The sequence below is a fragment of the Centropristis striata genome, chromosome 21, assembly GCF_030273125.1.
Source record: "Centropristis striata isolate RG_2023a ecotype Rhode Island chromosome 21, C.striata_1.0, whole genome shotgun sequence".
Classification (NCBI taxonomy): domain Eukaryota; kingdom Metazoa; phylum Chordata; class Actinopteri; order Perciformes; family Serranidae; genus Centropristis; species Centropristis striata.
The window spans coordinates 17,088,143-17,110,406 of record NC_081537.1 but is presented as its reverse complement, the minus strand read 5'-3'; the positions used below and the strand labels follow the sequence as shown (position 1 = coordinate 17,110,406).

The 22,264-nt window shown below is 39.8% G+C and overlaps 1 protein-coding gene across 2 annotated transcripts in view; it reads left to right on the top strand.

The window, feature by feature from the left end:
- Nucleotides 1–4,361: 4,361 nt before the first annotated feature.
- The window catches only part of LOC131959194 (zinc finger MIZ domain-containing protein 1-like), a 129,314-nt gene continuing 111,411 nt past the window's right edge, over nucleotides 4,362–22,264 (top strand). For both annotated transcript variants that reach the window (XM_059324306.1, XM_059324305.1), the window contains exon 1: nucleotides 4,362–4,491. The gene's annotated coding sequence lies outside the window, so the exon portion shown is untranslated. The remainder of the gene's footprint in view (nucleotides 4,492–22,264) is intronic.

The following is a 22,264-nucleotide window of genomic DNA, read 5'->3' as shown; positions in this document are numbered from 1 at the left end:
GGCGGAGTAAAGTGTGCACTGTGAACACATTTGGACTGGAAGAAAGCCAGCGGTTGGTTGGTTGGTTGCGGAGGATGTGGGCTGGTCTCCGGAGCCTGCCGGTTGTTCATTCATAAACCAGGTGGGAACTGTAAATGAAAACACAGACATCTCCCTGCCTACACTTTCAAAGATCACATTGTGCTGTTTTTATGTAAGGAGCAGCAGGACATGCGGGGGTGCGGGTCCAGCATCGATGATGTGTTTTGTAATTCTTTGAAAGGATTTGTCTCCATTTGGCAACTATAATCTCAAGAGAATAAAAGAGTATAATTGAAACTTGGATCTCAAACAAAAAGTTGATCTACATTTTTTTTTAGACTCACAAAAAATAAGGCAACATTGGTGTTTCTGCGTCCACTTGACTAACCAGTATGTACAGTCTATTCATCTACATGACACCCATCTGGCCAATGACCTAGACCAGGCGATCTGGGCTTTTATGGGGGTGTTAAACTAAAAAGTAACAGACCATGGACACTCATGGAAAGAAAGTTTCATTGTGATGCTATCACACCAACATGCCACAATAAATTTAGGCAAGGAGACACAGGATGAATTATCAGTAAACGCTGTGTCCTAAAAATTACATTCATAACCTATGTGTGATCAGGTTTAGGTTACAGAAATAATGTGGTTAAAGGTTTAGTTTGGATCTTTTGGTGAGGTTGTATGAGCAACTTATCCCCAGTTAGTGGAATAACTACAGTAGATGGCAGGAAGGAGTACCAGCATGGAAGTGAAGCAATGTAGTGCTGTTGACAGGTATTTTAGCCACCTTAGAAAATAGAAAATATTGGTTTAAGAGCATGATATATTTGGAATATTTTCACTGCTTTATCTTGTCGTCAGACAGCCCTGTTGAAGTTGATGTGTGGGGGAACAAAAGCCGTTATGTTAAAGCAACCAGACTCCATTGGCAAAAACAGTAATTTTATCTCGCAGAATACAATAATTTCTGATCTACTGCTGCCTTGGTCATTTAGATTTATTTATTTTTAATGTGACTTTGGTGTTTTAAATGGAGCAAGCTGCAACTAACAATTCTTTTCATTATCAATTTATCTTATGGTTATTTTCTCGATTCATTTTGCCTTTAGTTTTGTGACATCCTCAAAGATATTTATCACGTAAAACTTATTAGAATCGCAGCAAATCCTCACAAATGAAATAAAGTTTTTTTTTTTTTTAAATATTGGAATATTAAAGGGATAGTTTGGATTTATTGATGATGATGTTTTTAAAGGATTAGTTGGGAAGTCACAAAATAACTCAAACTTAGTGATAAGGCAGCGTTCTAGCAAGGTATAATTACTGTATTTATTAATGGAGTCTTGTGACTCTTATCTATACTGAGAGTATAGATAACAGCTTCAGTTCTTTCTGTGTAAACATAACTTTCTGATATTTTTTTATTAGGACGAAAATCTTACTCTCTAACACATATACATTGTTATTTTTTTCCATTTATTTCCATTGTTTGCTGTGTAAATCAGTTCTATTGTCAGGAAAAAAGCAACATGGGAGACACTACAGGTGAATTGGGAAAGAAAACTTGTATGAAACATCCCCGTTGACTTACATTATGAGTCCTTTTTGTATTCCAAGTTTTCGGTAAGACTAGTACATCACTTACTAATCTGATGTCACACTGAGAACTGTGGAAAAAAAAACATTTCACAGTTTTTTTTACCCAGTCTCCTTGACCCAGTTGTGAAAAGGAAACCCCCCATCCATATCTGGATCAGTGTGTCTGTCTCACGCTGGTGTCTCAGCATTTTGAGTGAGAAGGTGTCTCAACACTGTGATCACAGGTCTGACAGGGTGATCCTGCCTAAAACATCCCAGTGGAGCACCACACTGAAGATTTTACATCATGATGGTCAATTATTCTTCTGAAAAAAAATCTAATTGTAGAGAATGAAGTCATATCATTAAGTGAAACATAAATATCTTCAATTTTGACTCTGAATTTTAACTGTTCAGCCCAGGAAAAAGGAAAAGTGCTTTGGTGACTCACACATTTAACCAGACGTGAATTTTTACCTGAAGTTCCCCCAGCTGAGTGTGACAAGCTTAAGTGGCCTGAGACAAATTGGTGAAAAGGTGCTATTTTAAGCTACTTAATAGGCGCCAATTTAAGAATTCCTATCAGCAAGAGCACCAAATGGCTGCGTTTAAAATTAGCTGTTTGGTATGAAATATAGATCTAAACTACTCCATCTTCTACTTCATCTATTTCATACAATGTTTTACCCATACTCAAATAGGATTTTGGCTGTAAAATGAGCAGTTTTAAATATATAAGCAAATTAGTAAGTAAAAACACATTTACCTCAGGTGCACTTCAGCAGCTGCAGAGTCTAAAGTAACTTGGCTGGTTAGACTTTAATTAGACAAAATCGTTAGTGATTCAGGTGTAACTTTAGTTTTTGTCTGTTTGCCAGTTTGCTCTTTGTTTCCTACTATCTTCAGTAGCTTTTTGTATAGGTGCAAGCTGTTTATGTTGCGCCTTGCAACAACCGCCTATTGAACATGCAGGTCTTTATCGCTTTATTTAATGAACAGCTCAATACAATTGATGGGGCTTTGGTATCCTGGAATGAAAAGTTTGCTCCTGCATCCTGATGCAACTACTGTGAATCACAATTACCTAAAATTTTCCAATCTCCGTTAGAGGGAAATGTTCACATTAGCCAATTCAGGGATGGCTTACAAGCCTGGAACAGGCTGAAATCAATGCTTCCTGTCACCTTTTAGCAGGACAAATGGCGCCTATTGTTCCAGCCTATCCCTCCCCCTAACTTAGACAGCTGGGGTGGATACACACAGGCCAGAAAGCAGGGGCTCCGAGGACTCAAGGCAGAGTGGATCACTTATATGGTGACTTGTATTAGAAGAGTAAAAGCTTCCATGAGAGAAAACTCCACTCTGACCTGAATCACATCCCAACTTTGAAGAGTCAATCACAGCATGCAGGGTGGTGTGTTTTTAACTTCTGACATGGGGTGCTTCCAAACAGGCCACAGTGGCAGCAGCAGGTCACTGTGTTTATGTGTGTGGGCGCGAGCGTGTACGCGCGTGTGGACTGGAGTCTGGATGCTGCTTGGCACAGTCATGGCTCCTTGACGTCAGCGCTCAGCCCAGACTGCTGCTGCTGCTGCTGATGCCGCTGCTGCTCTCAAACATGTCTTTGTTATTCAGAGCTTTCCATCAGAGAGCGGCGAGCTGCAAAACACGGAGGCTGGCGTCAGCTCCGCGGAGGATCATGGGACGGAAGCGCACGCGTGTGCATGCTCAATACGCTGGTGTGAGGGCGTGCGCGCATTTGTTGTTGTTCAATAGTATTTCATATAGTTGGCTATATTATTATTATTATTATTACTATTATTATAGAATTATAGTTGATGTTTATTTCCATACATATATATAAAAAGTGATTGTATAGATGTACAGTATGTCCTTATCATTTCAGTCATTATTAATATTTTCAAATATTTAATTATAATTATATTAATATTAACATTTCATGATCTTTTAATATTTCTGATATTATTTTGCAGCCATTATTATTATTATTATTATTATTATTATTGTTGTTGTTGTTGTTGTTGTTGTTGTTGTTATTGTTATTATTATTATTATTTTTATTAATATTTGACTATTTCTCATATTTTATTTTTATTTTACAGGTTAATAATAATAATAATAATAATAATAATTGTTATTATTATTATTAATAATAAATATTATTATTATTATTATTATTAGTAGTAGTAGTAGTAATAGTAGGCTAGTAGTAGTATGTGATTACTATTTTACGGCATATTCGATTTAAAAAAAAATTAAGCATTTTTGTGTTTTTTTATTTTTTTTTAATCTATTAATACAATTGAATACTACTACCAATTACTAATTGCCATGTTTGTATATAAATATTACCTTCTTAGATGTCATTAGATGTTGAATTGCAATAAATAACAATTTAATCAATAAAGCCATGCAAAATGAAATACCCAGCATGCTCCATTTCCCTTATAATGTGTGAAACCACTTGTCAGCACTGTGTCCTCCCTTTCAAAATTCAACATAATGTCCATACAATGCTTGCAGACCCTTGTTGGTGCCACACTCGGAGCGGGTCGCAAATCCAGTAGAGCAGATGGCAGCTGAGCTGAGCGACAGTCCGCTCCGCTCCCCGGCTCTCTGCTGACGGCTTCACCGCGTTGGAAAAAAAATCCGCGACACATTTTGTCAGCAGCCACCGAGCATGGGTCCCTTTGGTAATAGAATAGCCAATGTAATTTGACACTTCAACTTACTGCGCTCTCTCCGAGTCTATTCAGTTACTCACCCACTGACGTTGAGCCCATTCTCAGTGGCCGTGAGGGGGGAAGATATTTAAAAACAAGAGCCGAAAATTACCGAGGACTTTCTCCGCTTAATAACCCGGTGAGTAACTGTAAACTTAACGTTGCTTGTTCCCGGTGTCGCTTGCGAGGCTCTTGTCTCGGGAAAGGTTTTGTTTCCACTTTGGCTCAGATTGTTTCTCAACAATAGAGTGACCACTTGAACTGGCAGTGAGGAGCACGTCGGAGCACGTAATAATAAACCGCAGCTTTTTATTTACTATCACGCTGCTCTGTGCCGTCGGGATTGAACCGGCGGGCTGTTAAGCAGGTTGTGCATTTCGTTAGTAACAGATGCCGCGTTGATCTCCAAAGCGTTGGGGCTTGGAGGCTACATTGTAGCAGCCTGGATGCATTTTGCTTGCAGAATGAATCATGCCGCGGTGTGTGTCTGTTTGCATGTGTGCGGAAGGTTTAGAGGTCTTTCTTTTTCTTTTTTCTCTGTTTTACCTTTTGGCTGTGCACAAAGCACATGGTTTGTCTAATGTGGGTTTATCGCTGCTACATGCAGGCTGCAGAACGGCTGTGGACACGGGGAGACAGCGGTCACTGCGGATTATTCATTATTAAATGTTTATTTCTGAACTTTGTTAACAGCAGCACATGTGCACACTATTAAATATCAATGTATTTATGTCACAGCGTGGAGTTATCTTGCTGCTGTAGCTTCACAAGGGTTTAACAAGTTGACTCCCCAAAATTCCTGCTGTCTGAATATGGAACCAGTTGGGATTGAGGGGGCCTCTCATATATAGACCTGGGCTCATTTTCACTTGCTGTACATCTGTCCAGGAAGCAAAAAAGCATGGCCAAGTGGAAAAAGTAAGCTGCTGCCTGATCTGCCTCCTAGCTATATCTGTATTTCTGCTTCTGAAAAATCCCAGTTTTGGGAGCATCAAACAAACACACGTGCAGATGTTTCTTGTCTTATTCTCCTCTTCCTGTTTTTGTTATGTTGCTAAAAAAGTTCATTCTCCTCGCGTCTGCTTTTAGCTGCTGCAGCATCATGGACTGTTTGGACCCGGGCCGCTGAGGGGTCATGTAAAACTTCTGTTATTGAGCAGCCTCAGTTGCAGCTTGTTTACATTTCATGTCATGTAATCCTCCTCAGGGTTTTTAATAGCTGCTGCCTCCTCCTGAACTGACAGGCTTCTCCACTCAAAACTTTCAGATACTCAAGATGATGGAGGCTGCCATCTCTGTGCACCTGGTCCTTTGATTGCTCTTTACTCAAATCTCTGCATGGGCCACCTTTTTCATTCATTTCCAAGCACTCGATGGCACGTGTGATTAAACGCTGATTGGGCTCTGCTTGTGCAGGGGGGAAACTTCAAACTTCCTTCATAGACTAGTGTGGTGTCAGACAGAGGAGGAGATTTTCTGTCCTGTCTCCTCCCTTCCCCAGTCACCCCACCTCCGTTGGGGCCCCCAGGTTGAGCTCCTGAATAACCATGGGGCAGACCCCACCAGGCTGACCTTCTTCTATTCAAGTTGAGGATGTTGAAACACCAGCCGTCAGACAAAAGACACATTGAAACAGAGATCTGCAACCCAGCACGTGTGTCTGGGCGCTGAAGTAGACCATTTATTAACTCTCAGTTTCTTGCTGACCAATGAGGAGCGTCAGCACATGAAGAGGCAGAATAAAAACTGTGAAAGGAGCTGACACAGATTAGTCAACTGAACCTAAAAATAGACACAAAACACTTTATTTTTAAATCATATCTATTAAAACACTGGAGCTCTTTTTGTCTGGACTGGAGCCAGCCTGAGGTCTGTGTGTGGCACTGTGGATTGACAATGGCAACACGTTTTCAGTGCAGGGTGGGAGTTTTTTTTTTTTTTGCTTTCCACCCACCCGACGAGGTGAGAGTAAAGGCGGAAGCTGGAAATGGCTGTGCCACATGGGAAATTATTCAACTCTCAGATCAGAGAGGACACACAAGAGGCCTCATTACCTCCAGCAGTATGCCGGCCGGCCGGCCAGCCTGCGAGGAGAGCCGATGTGTCTCAACCAGCCACACTCACCTTCTAAAATATTCCGCATCTGATGCTTCCTTTTGTCTTAGAAATAGTCCTACAACACAACATAGTCTGCGGTGTCATTTTGAGAACAAATATGAGATAAATACCGGTTTGTGGCATATTTTCTGCAACATGCAACCCTCTCCGGATGGCTTGCAGCCTTTTACCAATGTGTGCTTAAGCAGCTGGTAAACATGGCCGTTAGATGTTGTATAATGTCATAATGTTATTGATTCTTCTTGGGAATTCCACTAGCTCCTCATACAGAGAGCCCTCTTAAGCACTCTAACAGGAAAAAGGCGAGCGAGTAAGCGACCGACTGCTCTTCCTCCGCGGTCAGAGCCTGTGGGAGGTTTGTGTAGGTTTCGCTCAAGGTCCTTTTTGTGTTGTCTTTGCTCGAGAGAATAAACTCCTGGGATGAATCACTGTGCTGGTATGGCTATTTTCAATGAGTGAGGAGAGTGCAGGGCAAGCGTGGCGCCCGCCGAACAGAAAGTGTGTCAGTGGGTAGTTGTAGTATAGCTTCATCATGAGGTTTAGTTTGGTGTCAAACAGCACTTCGGTTCTAATAATCCAATAAAGATGTTACGTGTGAGCAATCAAAACACTGTCAGGGTTATTTTGATGCTGCAATATCTCTGGCGGGAAGATTGTTTAGAATAATTAGTGGTGGAGAGGAACTGAGCAACTGAGCTACTTACTTATACTGCAAGTCCACCACATTTCTGAGGAACATATTATGGTTTTTCAGATTTGTTTTAGCACTATAGCTATTAGTTACTTCACAGATAAAGATGTAACATTCAAAATTGACAAAATATGTTGCATTTTTATTATTTTTCACTTCAAGGAACCAAAACACTCATGCATGTTGTTGATATGTGAAGCTAAAGGGATGTTTCGGTGATTTTGTTGCTTTTACAGTCAATCCATAAGACTTTAATTGCCACTCTAAAGTAACGCAACCTTTACTTGCATCTGGTCACAAGTTGTCTGTGGCTTCCTAACTCAAGGTTTCATACAATGTCTTGAAGATTGTTTTCAAGGTTAGGGATATGCTTAAAAGCTGAATATACTCCTCGATAAAAAGGACACAATCTGGTGTTTCATCCACACAATCACTCCTGTAAACCAAAAAATGTTTTAATATTTAAATGAAACAATCCTTTTCTTGTGTTCACTCATCATTCATAGCTGGAGAAGTCCCATGTTGAATCCTTACTCTGGAAATTAGCAAGCGTTAAATAATCATGACCAAAATATACAAACAACAGAAATATAAACAGCTGGTAAAATAAATAAACAAAGTGTCAATACACAATGATTGCTGTGGGTGTAAAGGAACTCTGTCAGTATTATTTTTCATAATTGCATTTATAGTAACAAGTTAGGTGTGATGATAACAGCTTTGAGAGACTGGACATTTTTAGTTTAGGTACGCTGCAAGTGCTTGAATTTCACTCTTAAAAAGCCATAAGTTATTTCCCACAAATTTAAGAATATTTTTACTCTTCTTTTCTTCTTTCCCCTTGTGACCCCTCAAATTTATCTTGCCAACCCTTAGAAAGGCCCTGAACCCCAGGTTGGGTACCACTGATTAAACTCCCCAACAGTAAACACTATAAAATAGTTTAAATTAACTCCACTTTGAGCAGTTAAAGCACTAAAATGTTGCTTGCATGAGTAACTTAAGTGCTCAAGTACAATTTGCTTCTAATAGCTGTGTAATTCGACCTGTAATGTAGTAGTTTTACACTGTTGTGTTGCTAGTTTTATTCTCAGTGAGTGAATATTTCGTCCACCACTCAGAGTAACAGAATAAGCATCATACCACCATATTCATCCCACACGTGTTCTCGTGCATTCCTCATGTGTGTGTTTGTGATGATTTGCGACGCTCCACCTCGGTGACACGGAGCTGCAGCAACATGTGTAATGTGCAAGATATCCACCGAGGGGTTTTATGATGGAGAGAATGGCCAGACTGTACCTGTCAGCTTGACTGTTGACTGTTAATATGAAGCGTCTATTTTCAAAACACAGCTCAGGGAAAGGGAATCTGTGTGCGTGTGTGTGTTTGCGTTCATGCAGGGGGGAGATACAGAGCGAGGCGAGGGATGGGAGAGGTGCTGGGAGTGACGCCAGACCACACATCATTTAATCATGTTAGAGTGTGCAACCACTTTGTGCATATTTTCGGTTGCAATGGTGATAGGAGTTGTTATTGTACAAACTGTTCGCGAAGCGAGAGAGAGAGAGCCTGACAGGAGGGAGGATGGCTTGATAGAAAGAAGAAATATAACCCTTATTTGAGGTTTTAAGATTTGTCAAAATGTAGATTAGTTTCAGCTTTGTGACCAAAATATGATAATAAAAGTCAGATTTTTGATGCTGCTGCAGATTGGGAAATGTGTTGGGAAATGAAGCAACAACATTTGAGACCACTTAAAAGTTGAGCCTGTGGAATGATGACCATTGTGCATATTAGCATTGGATTTGAACGTGTCCTTCTGGCTTAATCCCACTGTTGACTCGCCTGCTAAGTACTGAGTGTGTTATTTTTGCTCTTTTTAGGGAGCCCCTCTCTGCATAATCTCACTTAATCTAATCTATCCCCCTTTATAATAGACTGGGAATGATGTGACTTTATAGAAAAAGCTTTAGTGTAGATCCATACCAAACAGACTTGTATGCCGGCTACTTCCCCAGCCCCTCTGGCAAAGCTCTTGTGAAAATGCAAGTGACCTCTGCGCCCCTTGTTAGTCTGAACAATAGGCCTGCCTCCTCTTACAGCTGCAGCCATGCTGGAGGGGAAGTTAGCCGGAACACAAAACACACATCTTGTGATTAATAGGTCTAAATACTGTATTTCTGGCTTGATCCCACGCCTGCTTGGTGCACCAGAAAAAATCTGTCTTTATTTGAAATATTAATTATGTACAGGATTAAAGGGCTGTGAGTAATGGTTATTTTCTTGATATTTTTTGTCTATGAAATGTAAAAAAAAAAGCAGAAATGGCTGGCGAAGTGACATCTTGACATGTCTTGTTTTGACTGAACAGTAAATGTATATTATTAGTTACTATCATGTATGGCAAAGAAAAGCATAAAATCTTCACATTTAAGACGCTTAAATGTTTGTCATTTTTGCTTTAAAAAAAAGACAAAAAAAAAAAGACAATTTGTTTTTCGACTAGGCATGATGAATATTTTTCTGTCAATAGGCCAATGGATTAATTGATTTATTGTTGCAGCTCTAGAAGGATTTAATGTTGATGCTAAAAGTGGCTGAAAGAGTTTTAGAAGTTTTGGATGTCATGAATCAACTGGGTTTTGGTGTTAGACTGTTGAGAAATGTTGAGAAAAAAGATGAAAATTGAAGAAATCACTGAGGGCTCTGAGTCATGTGGGTGTCGTAGAGTTAGCAATTAATAGAGCAAATTTACTGATAATGAAAATAATAATAACAGATTTGTCACCACTCTGTAAAACAATAGACATAGACACAATTTGTATAAAAAATAATGGTCACCATAACATCACCCACTGTTTTATGGACTCCAGTTTTGAAGCATTGAGATTGGTATTGTGATTGTTGCCATATGAGTTATGTGGTGACACAGTTTTGTTGTTTTGCAACCAGTGGGTTCACAGAATGTATCAGAATCTAAAAGTTGTCACCCAACATGAGTGCTAGCTAGCTTGGTTATCCTTGGAGTGTCTTTTAGTCCAACTGGACACTAAACAAGATATTTTAAATAACCACAATGGGAACTTTTGATGAACTGAAAGCACACAGGGAACAGGGAACATACCTACTGTATGTCTATCTTACTGGAATTTACAAAAAAACCATCATGTTTTATTGAAGAAGACTGGCGAATAAGATCATAAACTTATTAGGAAAATGTAAAACTGAGGTAATAAGTTAACCAGTTTTTGCAGCCAGTGGAGTTGCCCCCTTCTGGCCAATAAAAATAATGCAGGTTTACGGCACTTCTGCATGAAGCCTGGAGGTTGTTTCTTACGTAGAATGCCGTCACAAAACATATTAGCACAATAACATCTAATTTGATGTGAATCTTTAGTGTGGTGAATGATTTAGCATGGCTGGAAAACTTGAAAAACTTGAATTTGGTGAAGGTGTGGTAATACTTTGTTCATATGTTTGTTGCTGTCAGCAGGGTTTGGAGTTAAACAGGAAAGTTAGAGAACAACATGATATTTGTGGAAATAAAAAAAGAAATATCAAATCTTCGAGCATCAACCCACAATGGGTATAATTGGAGCTTTTGAGGCCCCAAGCAGTGGCAGACTCATGCATGTTGAATGTGACATGCTGTGAAAAACATACGCAGATGATGTCACAGCGCAGCACCACAGCGTTAAGTGTAAATGAAAGGCTCTGAATCATGAATAACATCCGCCTTCTCCAAAGTCCCAGCTTCTATAAATTAAACAAGGTCCAACCCAGGAGCCTTGAAGACTTGTCAAGTCTTGGAGCATGGGATGGTGCTGCATGGCAGACATGTTTCCCCGCTTCATATTTCAGCGTAGACTGAGAAACTAACATCTGCACTGGAAATGTGAAAATGTCTCAAGAGGTGTAATCTCACTATTAAAAAAGGGGCACTGGAAAGTTAAAACTCCTGAGGGGCTCCGGTGAAGCATCACAACGTCTAGTATGAGGGTTTTTTTTAGGAGCGAGAGAGAGATCCACACCTCTGATGAGTAATGAAGGTGATTCTGAGCAAGTGGTGGAATTACATTCAACAGAGCCCGCGGGGGTCCATATCTCATTGTTCTCTGACAGGGAAAATTAACTGGGATTTACTAATACACAGGGAACGTCCTTCCCCCCATTCTCTCTTGCTCTCAAAGAAAAGGTCTGAGGGTAATCTCTTTCCCCAGCAACACCCCCTCCTCCTCCTCTAGATACCTCCGCTGCCCCCTCCACTCCACTCCACCCCAAACACAAATGTCAAACGCTTTCAAGTTTGCTATCAAGATGTAAAACACAAGTAGATAAAATCCCCCAACATCTTGCACAGTTTCTCATTCGTCTGTTGCCTTATGTCGACACACGAGAGGCTTCTATTTAAATATTGTTTTGCATTTCACTTGTTTTCCTTTTGCATAGTCACTGTGACAAAAAAACCTGAGATGACCCAGAGGAAAGAGGGCGTAGAGTTTTTATACTCACAGTCTTTGATTTTGAAATGAGGATGCTCCTTTTTGAATATCATTTTGAAATGTTTTTGGTTCACAAACTTCTTTTCCACAGCACTTTGTTTGTCACTCGTTGTGATTTAGTGACGGTTAAACACCCAAAAAGTCATAAATCTGCTTCATCGTGAGATTTGATCACATTTGATTGACGTGCTGTAGGAAAACATCCCATCAGCCTGTCATCAGATTCTCTTTTAGCCTCTTAAATGCAAGGATTTCTTTTTGTCTGTTTTATATCACTGAACATTGAATATCTTCGGGTTTGACTGTTGTTGGCTGAGTAAAGAGGAAATTATTTGGGCTCAGGGGGATTTAATGATGAGCATTTTTTTTAAACCATTTTCTTCCATGTGTCATTTAAAAGACTTTATTAGAGCTGCCATTACGATTATATTGTTTACCAATTAATTGGTAGATTATTTTCTCAAATAATCGATCAATTGTTTTGTCAACCAAACAGTAGAACATAGTGAGAATAGCCTGTTACAAACCCAAAAGCACTACATTTACTATAATGTAAGACCTTTATTTATGACTTAAATGATAAATTGATTGTCAGAATAGTTTCCAGTTTCAGTTGAGGCTAATTTTTGAAGCTCTAGCTGCTCTTAAATTCTGAGTAGTACATGACAATGAAGTAAAAAGAGTAATCTTTTCAATAACCAGTTGTTTAAAAAAGCTACAGGATCATTTACTTTATACAGTAAGACAGCAAATCATTTTTCCATTTTCTTTGATTATTTGTGTAATTTTGCCTATAAAATGTATAGAAATGGTGAAAAAATGTCCGTCTTAAGTTTCTCAGACACCAACGTGACAGCTTCTGTTTACTGAAGTTCAGATTTCTAACTTTTCCCAGAGAAACAAAAGAGTCTAACTCATGATGAAGCGCAGACAGCAGGAACACCACACCCACAGCCCGTGTGTCAGCTTACACTGCACCTCCAATCCAACACGGTGTCTGTGTGCGGTCGGTTACCCAGGTGCAAGCCATGCATCACAGACTGGAGCTGATACACTAACATGACAGCTGTGGGCAGTGAAAGAAGACCATGACAGGAGTCTCAGCACTGAGTGGAGCAGAATACATTAACCCCTTAGCATCCGATTGATGCATTCTGGGTCAAATGACAGCAGTTTTTCTGGTGCCCTTCCTGAATAAACGCTCAGAAATCTGCCAATAGATGGTAATAAAAATGATAGCTATAGACTGTAGAAAACACGGCTGTAGTCTCTGTGACATCATCAGATTTCTGAAGAGCCGCTGTGAAGCCTTGCTGCTGAAACACACCACCTGTGATGTCACTCAAAGCACCATGACCTCATTTTAAGCCTTAATATAATTTATATGGAGAAGCTTTAAAAAATGTATTCCCTGTACAGTTGTAATAAACGGGGAAATTATCTATGGAGAACAAAACTTTTTTTTTTTTTTAAACTATGGTGTAAATGTGTATTTGTGCTGTAAAGTTGGGCATTTTTAACATAGGGTTCCATGGGGATTGACTCATTTATGGAGCCAGCCTCAAATGGCCATTTTAGGAACTGAGCTTTTTGGCGCTTCTGCATTCATTTTTCAGCCCAGGTGGCTTTCTCTTGATTTGTATGCGTTGTTATGTTTTGTAATCAGCATTGGTTGATTGGGAATAGCACTTTAACTTCCTTTCTCTTTATTCATTGTCAAAGTCATGCGGGTGATTGTGTGAACAGGAACTGCTGGTAGGTAAAGCAGCATGACATTTCATCGTGCAAAAAAGAAAAAAACTGGGCTCAGTTTTAACTTGGCATCTCCATAGCAACATAATACTTCCTGTTTACATCACCCAAAAACATGTTGTGAACTATAATGCCAACGCAAACGCAAATTAGAGCTTTTTATTTTCCCATTTAACCTACTGATGCAGCATGTGCACACATGTGTTGAAAAAGGTTGAAAATGCACCTTGAAAATGCTTGAAAAGTGCTTGAATTTGACTGAAAGATGTATGAATGCTGCTCATTACACTGGTGAGTGTGTGTCTGAATGACCTGGGTTTTCAGGATATGAAACGTGTGCTTGTGTATGGCCACAGCGTGTAAAAATATGGCTCGTAGCCACGCGCGATGCCGTCCCAGTGCTGACTTTAAATAACTCTTCTGTAAACACGTCCTGTCTGTTTCCTCATGTTCCCTCGTCCGGTGGCTGGCGGGGCCGGCCCGTCCTCAGCGGCGGCTTCAGGAAACGAACAGAGACAAGAGATTGTTTCACACACTAATAGTAATCACAGATATCATAACAAGTACTGCTGCTGATGAATACTAATTAATTGGGCTGTGTTGTCTGGACGTAAACACACAGCGAGACACATACGAGGACACATTTCACACTCCTATTTATAGGTGCAGATTGCATTAGCTCTTTTCTAACAACAGGGCGTTCTCACTTTGTCAGTATCAAACAGAGCGAGGCTGTAACTGACCAGATTATTTTTACACACATATATTGCACCCCTACTCCTTCTTGGCAAACGGTGTGTGGCCCAACGGGTCCCACGGCTTACAAAAATGTTGACGGCGGACGCTATTTTTGACCATCTGCTCTAAAAGGAGGGCATGTTTGAGTCACAGACGCTGTGGTGTGAGGCTGCGCCTGTGATGTGCCTGGCATGTGGAGAGAGTGAGAGGGTGAGAGAGGGAGATGGCTCACCCGAAGGCCCAGCATCCTTCGTGTCACCATGGATGTACACAGTGCGCGGCTGGTTTCACTAATGTGTGCTACATTAGTATGAAGGGTGATGGAGGTGGAGACAGGGAGGGGTCGGTCCTCCTCATCTTGGACCAAGAACAAGAGAGACGATATCCTTGTGCTTGACTCCTGGTGTAAACATCGTCAGTGAGATGAAATAGTCTGGGGTCAGAAATGTGTCAACAAAAGTGTCTCTCTGTCTCATTCCACCTCTTTGTCTCCTGTCTTATGTATGTGTGTGTGCGTGTGTGTGTGTGTGTGTTTTATTTGTGAGGTAGGAATGTGAAACCTAATCTGAGCCGGCTGGGGGGGGGGGTTGAGCACAGTGGGTTTCCTTTGGAGAATTACCCCGATGTGCTGCCACTTCTCACGGACTTTATGACTCTTTTTATGGGCAGAGAAATCTGGCTGCTACATGACTTCGTAAACTACTTTTATATTGACTCTTTTCTTTATTATTTTTGACTTTTTATGCTTGTGCGCTTATGAGTCGGTACTTTCAATGCATTACTTTAACAGCATGCAAACACATTCATCTTTTGTGTCTGCCTTTAAAGTCTTTTGTGCAAAAAATATGCCACTGAATCTAATATCTTTTAACCTGTTTCTAATACAAATTTTACTTATTTCTAGTATTTTCTATAAATCTAATGCAGCAACCATACACTGTATAAAGAAAGTGGACGTTGTCACCACGATGTCACCCAATGAACTGTTTTGAATCCTCCAGTTTGACATTTTAGCCGTAGCCTTCAGAGAAAAGTGACAATAAGTAAGTTTGTATGACTCGACGCAGTGACTTTAGAAACATCAAACAACAATGTGACTTTTGGTTTGATAAGCTCCGCCTCCTGACTCACTGTTTCATAGGAATGAACAGGGAAAAGCTTCTCATGTTGGAATGAAAAGTTAAAATCTGTAAAACAAATGAATTATATAAACTGATTATTAAAAAAAGTTCAATGTGTCTATTTCAAATTATAAAGAGATTAAAAATAAGATTTCCCGTAATGCACCTGCAGAGTTTCTTTCATTGGAACCTAGAAGTGATTTTACTCTAAATGGCACCAAAAAATGTGTACTGACTCTATAAATGAAGTAAGAAGTAGGTAATTTTCTCATGCAACCGGGCTTCTTTTTGCTACTGTATTTTAGAGCCAAAAAAGGCTAAAACAAGCTAACAAAGTGTCAGTGTCAAGTGTCAGTCATCAGTGATCTGTTTAAAATCTGTTTATTTATGTACAACATTCAAAAAGTTGGGCTGCAACTCAGAGCAATGTTTCCCAAAGCCTAAGATGAACTCCTCAAATGTCATGTTTTGTTCAAAAGTCAAAGATTTTCAGTTTTGTGTCATAGAGTTAGAAAGAAACCAGAAAATGTTCACGTTTAAGAAGCAGGAAACGTAGAGTCTTGACTTGTTTCTTTAAACATGATGCCAACAGATTAGTCTATCAATCATAATAATTGCAGATTTATTTTGTTGGCAACTAATTTATTAACCTCTGCAGCTTCACACCACACACTGTCACTCTGTGGTTTTTGCTTGACATTTGATGTTCAAGGTCTAACGGCACGCCTTCGTCTTGGTGCCAAAGTTATCAAGAGGGAGCTTAATTCAAAAAACCCGCCACTTCAAGCCTCGATAAATCCTCGACACATTTGGGCTTTGTTGTTGTTTTTGTTATTTTTATGGCATCAGCTGATTTTAAGGAGTAAATTGAAAAAGCAAATCACTCCAGGGTGCGTATCCTGCATCCGCTTTGTGTGGCATCGGCAGACTCTCCCTTTTGGAGGAGGGAGGTGGAGAAGATCATGTGAGCTGTAATTATATTTATGTTGGGTCCCATTCTATCTGTCACAGTAAATTTTGCCTGACTTGTCATATTGTAAATCATTCCAGCGGATTAAATGGTGGTTATGAACTCAAAAGGCCGGGGAAGGGCTCCTTTTTTGTCCCTGTGATCGCTGTATTTGTTTGTTTTTGACAAGCTAGTTGTGATGATATTAGCCATACTGTGTTTCCTGGATGTTTTCAATAAATTTTAATTGGGTGGAGAATGGGTAATGTCACCAGCGTTTGCTTTGAAGAAAAAGCCCCCCTTTCAAAAGAGCAGGCAGCCTTCCAAGAGTGGAATAATGCCTGTGAAAAGCCTCCGTGTTTCACAAGCCATCCTCCACTTTTTGTTTTCTTATTTGTCTCGGATCAAAGAAGGCGACGAGCAGTGATGGAAAGTTTGACTCTGTTTCTGGCAAGTGGCGTCTTTCAAGCTGGTGCAGTAGAAAGAGAGAAAGATTGATCAATCAGCTGCTCGGTGCAGAAACAGGATAGACTTCTGATGAAAGTGATCGCTTCCACATGCTTCTCATACACTCGCTGTCCAAGCTCAGATAGTGATTGACTGCACACTTGGTTGTAGCAGCTGATATTATTCACAAATATCCCACTCATTAGTTCATTCATTAGTGAGTGGCACAAATCGTTACTCCCAAATCACTAAAAAGATTAGTTCAGAATGAATGAACTTTTCATGCCACTCGCACTTCCACTGCTCTCACACAACATTGCTGTTGTCAGGCTTCATTTTATTTTCTTGCCTGCCACTGAATATGACTTTTTTTTTTTACCTGTATCTAATACACATTTAATCTATATCTAGTATTTTCTAAAAATCCAGTGCAGCAGCCATAGACTGTACAAAGGAAGTGGTCATTGTCACCGTGACGTCACCCATTGAACTATTTTGAATCCTCCAGTTTGACATTTTAGCCATAGCCTTCAAAGAAAAGGGACAATAAATATTGACGCAGTAACGTTAGAAACATCAAATAACAACTTGACTTTGGGTTTGTTAAGCTCCGCCTCCCGACTCACTGTTTCATAGGAATGAACAGAGAGAAGCTTCACAAGTTGGAATAAAAAGTTAAAATTAATTATATAAACTGATTATTAAAAAATACTAAAGTTCAATGTGTATATTTCAAAATATAAAGAGATTAAAAACAACATTTCCCATAATGCATCTGCAGAGTTTCTTTCATTGGTCGTCAAGGAACCAGAAGTGATTTTACTCTAAATGGCACCATAATTTACTAAATCAACATCATGTCTATTGGAGAAGACTTGAAAAGCGATTGAGACCACAAACTCATTAGAAAAATTTGTACTGAGGTAATAAATCAAGTAAGAAGTAGGTCATTTTCGAATAGACTTTTATACAACCGGGCTTTTGCAACCAGTGCCATATTTTGGAGGAAAAAGGTAAAAAAGCTAACAAATCTCAGTGTCAGTCTTAAGTGTCAGTCATCAGTGATTTTTTTTTTTAGCAGTTTATTTATTTACAATATTCAAAAGTAGATCTGTAACTCAGGGCATTCCCAGAGCCTAAGATGAACTCCTCAAATGTCATGTTTTGTTCAAAAGTCAAAGATGTTTAGTTTCATGTCATAGAGTTGGAAAGAAACCATTTTTCAACCAATCATTTTCACATAGACTTCTATACAATCGGTTTCTTTTTGCAACCAATGCTGTATTTTAGAGGAAAGTGATTGACTGCACACTTGGTTGTAGCAGCTGATATTATTTGCAAATATCCCACTCATTAGTTCATTCATTAGTGAGTGGCACAATTCGTTACTCCCAAATCACTAAAAAGATTAGTTCAGAATGAATTAACTTTTCATGCCGCTCGCACTTCCACTGCTCTCACACAACATCGCAATATTGTTTTCGGCAGTTAAACTTCCGGCGGTGAGTTGTCATACATGTGTTCTGCCACCTTGGGCACAAAGACTGCGTGCATGTCTGAGCTGTTGCCTCATTTGTCTATAAAATCCCTTGTTTGGAGAAGCCCTGAATGTTGCAGCCCCTCGATTTGTATGGGGATCACATCAACGCAAATAAAGCCTTAAAAATTTCCCTAATGTTCGCTGCAGCAAAATCACATTTCAGCCCTATTTATGCTACTGTCTATAGCTGAAGACATAATTTCATCCTTAATCTTTTATAGACGGTCTAACTTGCTATATATTATGGATTTTAGCATGCCGGGAGTTCTAAGAGGGAAAGTATGAATTATTTGTGTCATTACTTTTGCTGCTGATAGGAAATGTTTTGCATAATAAACAGCCGAGACAACAAGTGAAAAATGAATGAGAAATAAATAGTTTATTATGCATGTTTGCAGAAAAAAAAAACCTGACATTATTCTCTCAGGAGTGATTGTCAACCATCAATTTTCATCGTGTCATTGTTGAGCTGCTGAGTATTTATTTTCATTAATCTCCACAGCTTGCACTGTCATGTTAATTGACTCTACAAGAGTCTCACTACAGTCTGAAATTTTAAGAACAATGAGGATGAAAGCCAAGAAGGTGAGGCTCATATCAGTTGATGTTGGAGAGGAGTAGTCTACACTTTGCTGAACTCCCCAAAGCTTCTTCTTCTTCTTCTTCTTCTTTTTTTTTTTTTTAATATTTAGCTTCTGTCAGTTAAAATCAAAAAAGTTTCTCACTTTCTCTAAAGCTCAGAGAGAGAGAGAGAGAGAGAGAGAGAGAGAGAGAGAGGGGAAACGGCTTCACGGGTGAAAGCCCTCGCACATGAATATTTAATGGTTGCATTTTAACCAGAGTCATAAAATCCAAGAGGATGTGGCTGAAAAGAGAGCAGTGAGGAGTGTGCAAAGTAGGCTACATTGTTTCTTTATAGTCTGAGCTGAATGCCTGAAAGTCATGTAGCTCCTTTCTGGCTGCACACTGAATCAAATATGTGGATTGTGTCAGGCTAATTTAAAGCCCGGGCCACGTTTAAGCGATGTGTTGCAGCCTGTTTTTGCAGGGTAAGCAGCTTGTTCTACAGCAGGATGAAGAAATCTTGGACCTTAAGGGGCTAAATTGAAAATGTTTCATTTTGACACTTCCTCTATGCACTCAGGAAAATGGATTTGATACACTTAATCCATTTGGCCAGTTGACCAGATTCAGAGGCAACATCTATTCAATACACATCAATTTTAGCTTAATGGAGTTTGAGTAAAAAAAAAGATATGTGTGGATATTTAATATGCAACCTCTCCGTCTTCTTCTTCTTCTACTTCTAGCCTTGTCATGCATTTTTAAAATTCTGTTCAGCCCTCCGCTGAGCCAGACTCGCAGCAGACAGACACTGAGCTGATTGTTAAGTTTGATAAAGCTCTGTATTTGTGCATAGCAGGGGTTATTTTCGTGTACATAAGCTTTACTTCGCCGAGGTAATCATTTGTCATCCAATATTGAATTTAGTTAAATGGACTCATAAATTGCGATCACTTAACTCAGCCCAACTATTATGTTTAATATTGCTTTGCGCAAAAAGGTCAGCCGGCAGTGGATCAGGTTCCAGCAACCCAGATAATTCAGCTGCCTTTTTATGAGTCTTTTTAAGCTCCGGAAAAATCAGCTGCCAGGCAAACTGACTGTACAGTACTTAACAGCAGCAGCAGTACCGGATACGCAGCGGCTACTGTTTATGTTTTCTATCCTTGGATATCCTTAATGCAGTGTTTAAAGTGTGTGTGGTTGGCAGCTTGCAGATAAACCACAGTGGATGCCCTTAAGGGAAACAAAATAGAAGGCTTTCCCCACTGAAAGGTCCAAAGTGCAGTTGTCCACTCTGCACGGCAACAATGGAGCGGTTGTGCAAACGGAGCCATCAGCGGCGCTGGCAAGCCTGGCAAACCAGCTTATCAGGAGGCAGGGTGCACTGAGCAGTGGGTGGGGGTGGTGGTAAGTGGAGGTTAGAGTGCGTGTGTGTGTGTTTGTGTGTGTGTTTGTGTGTGTGTTTGTGCGTGTGTGTGTGTGCGTGTGTGTGTGTATGACTCTGTGTGGTGTTGAGTGGTACACAACCTCTCAGTTCATTTGGGAGCTGTGTGCTTGCTAAAGCTGCAGAGACACAGCTGGGTAGTGCTCCGAGCATGACCCCTTTGTGTTCACATTTTATTGACAGCTCAGATTGTGAATATATAAGAGTTTACATGTGTGTCTTTCATTGTGAGAGCATGTAGTATAAGCTGCTAACCAACCCTGTTAAAGGAATACTGCACCAAACAATCTTTTCTTTGTAAGTATTCCATATTTATATTTAAAACTAGGCCCACCTTATAAAATCTATATCGGATTAGCTGCACAGTATATTTAGAATATTTTCACTGCTCTGCTTGCCATCAGGCGACACTGTTTAAGTTTACTTGGGGGGAAATGAAGCTGTTCTGTGCTCACTTGGGGGTTTTACAATTTTAATTCTAAATTGAAAATCGATCAAAATCAGGCTTTTCTAAATTGGCATCCGGTGGTACATTCCAAAAAATATGGCAATTATATCCCTTCATCATCATCTCCCACCAGACACTGACAAAAACATTAATTTTAGTGAATCAGTCATTTAATCTCACAGAGCGGGCTTTGCTGGTCTACTGCTGTCTCAATTGCTTAGTTTGTTTTAATGTGGGACTTTGGTGAATCCGGACTAACCCTTTAAAATTCCAGAAATAAAAAAGAATATTGTTTGTAATTTCATCTGTGAGGATTTGCTGCTTTTCTTAGTTTAACATGATCTATATCTTTGAATATGTCACACTTAGCTAGAGGTATTGTGTTGGGTATTTTACCTTGTTTTATCTTATTCTGTAGGGAAAACTATTTAATCACTTAATCAAGGAAATGCTTGTTAGTGTAGCTCTAGCAAGAAGTTTTAATGTCAAATGGCTTGAAAGATTCAGCCGATGCCAGTCAGCTTGCAACAACCTCAGTGCTCTACCTGAACCAACACTTTACTGTATTGAATTATCATCCAATCTTTTGGCTTAAAAAGTGTCTCTGAAAGGTTTGCTGCTTGTTGCTTGTGCCAGCGTCCTTGAAGGAAGAATGACAGACTTTTCAGTGCCAGGTTTCTGAGCATTTGACACTTAAAAGACAAATTTTCAGAAGGATTTCCTCTACCACCCCCCTTACCTGTTATAATACTGAGCAGATGTTAAATGGCTCTACATGGACAGGTCCAGTGTAAGCCTGCGACACATATCAAAGTGTCAATATTTACATTACATTTCTTGTCACAGTAATACATTTACTTCTGTCTGCCTTTTTGTGTAAAAACTGCACTCGGAAAACCAAATGAATCCCCACTCGTCAAACTGCTCTGATTCTAAGCAGCGCAGTTTGTTGGTGGCAGATATATTTTCTTTCTCAGAGCTGTTTGAGGTGTTGGAGGAATGCGTTGTGTGCTCAGAGAGTTTACTCACTTGCAAGATAGTCTGTAGTGCTTTCACTGCATTTCCTTTGGGACACAACACTTGGAAAAAAAAAGGAAGTCTCAAGGTGCCTGTGTTAGGCTTAAGATGTGACTCTGGGTTGGTAAATATTTAGAGAGCAAACATTTTGATACCAGCAGGGATTATAGTTGAGGGAAACATGTTTTTCTAAGAATGCAAATGTCAGCATATTGCAAGGCATAATGCTACATATTTTCATTTTAATGCCAGTCTCTAAAAAACAGCACTTTAGCAACTGAAATCCCACAGAGGAAATCAGATTGTTTTTCCAAGTCCAGCTCATTTTTGATGAAGCTCGCCCACTGAAACTCATTCTCTTTGTTCAAAACCCGTCCAATTCATCAGCAGGGATTGTTGCCGCCCACCAACAACCAACATATTTGTTCCGCTGCTTCACCTTGTTGGCTTTGTAGAGGGAAGGTGCCAAAGGTGGGTGTTAAACATGTCAAGTGCTATCTGCCTTATTTACTTGGTCACTGAATATTCATGGGCCTTGATACTGGTGTCAGCCTTCAGCGAGCCGTGCAGCGAAC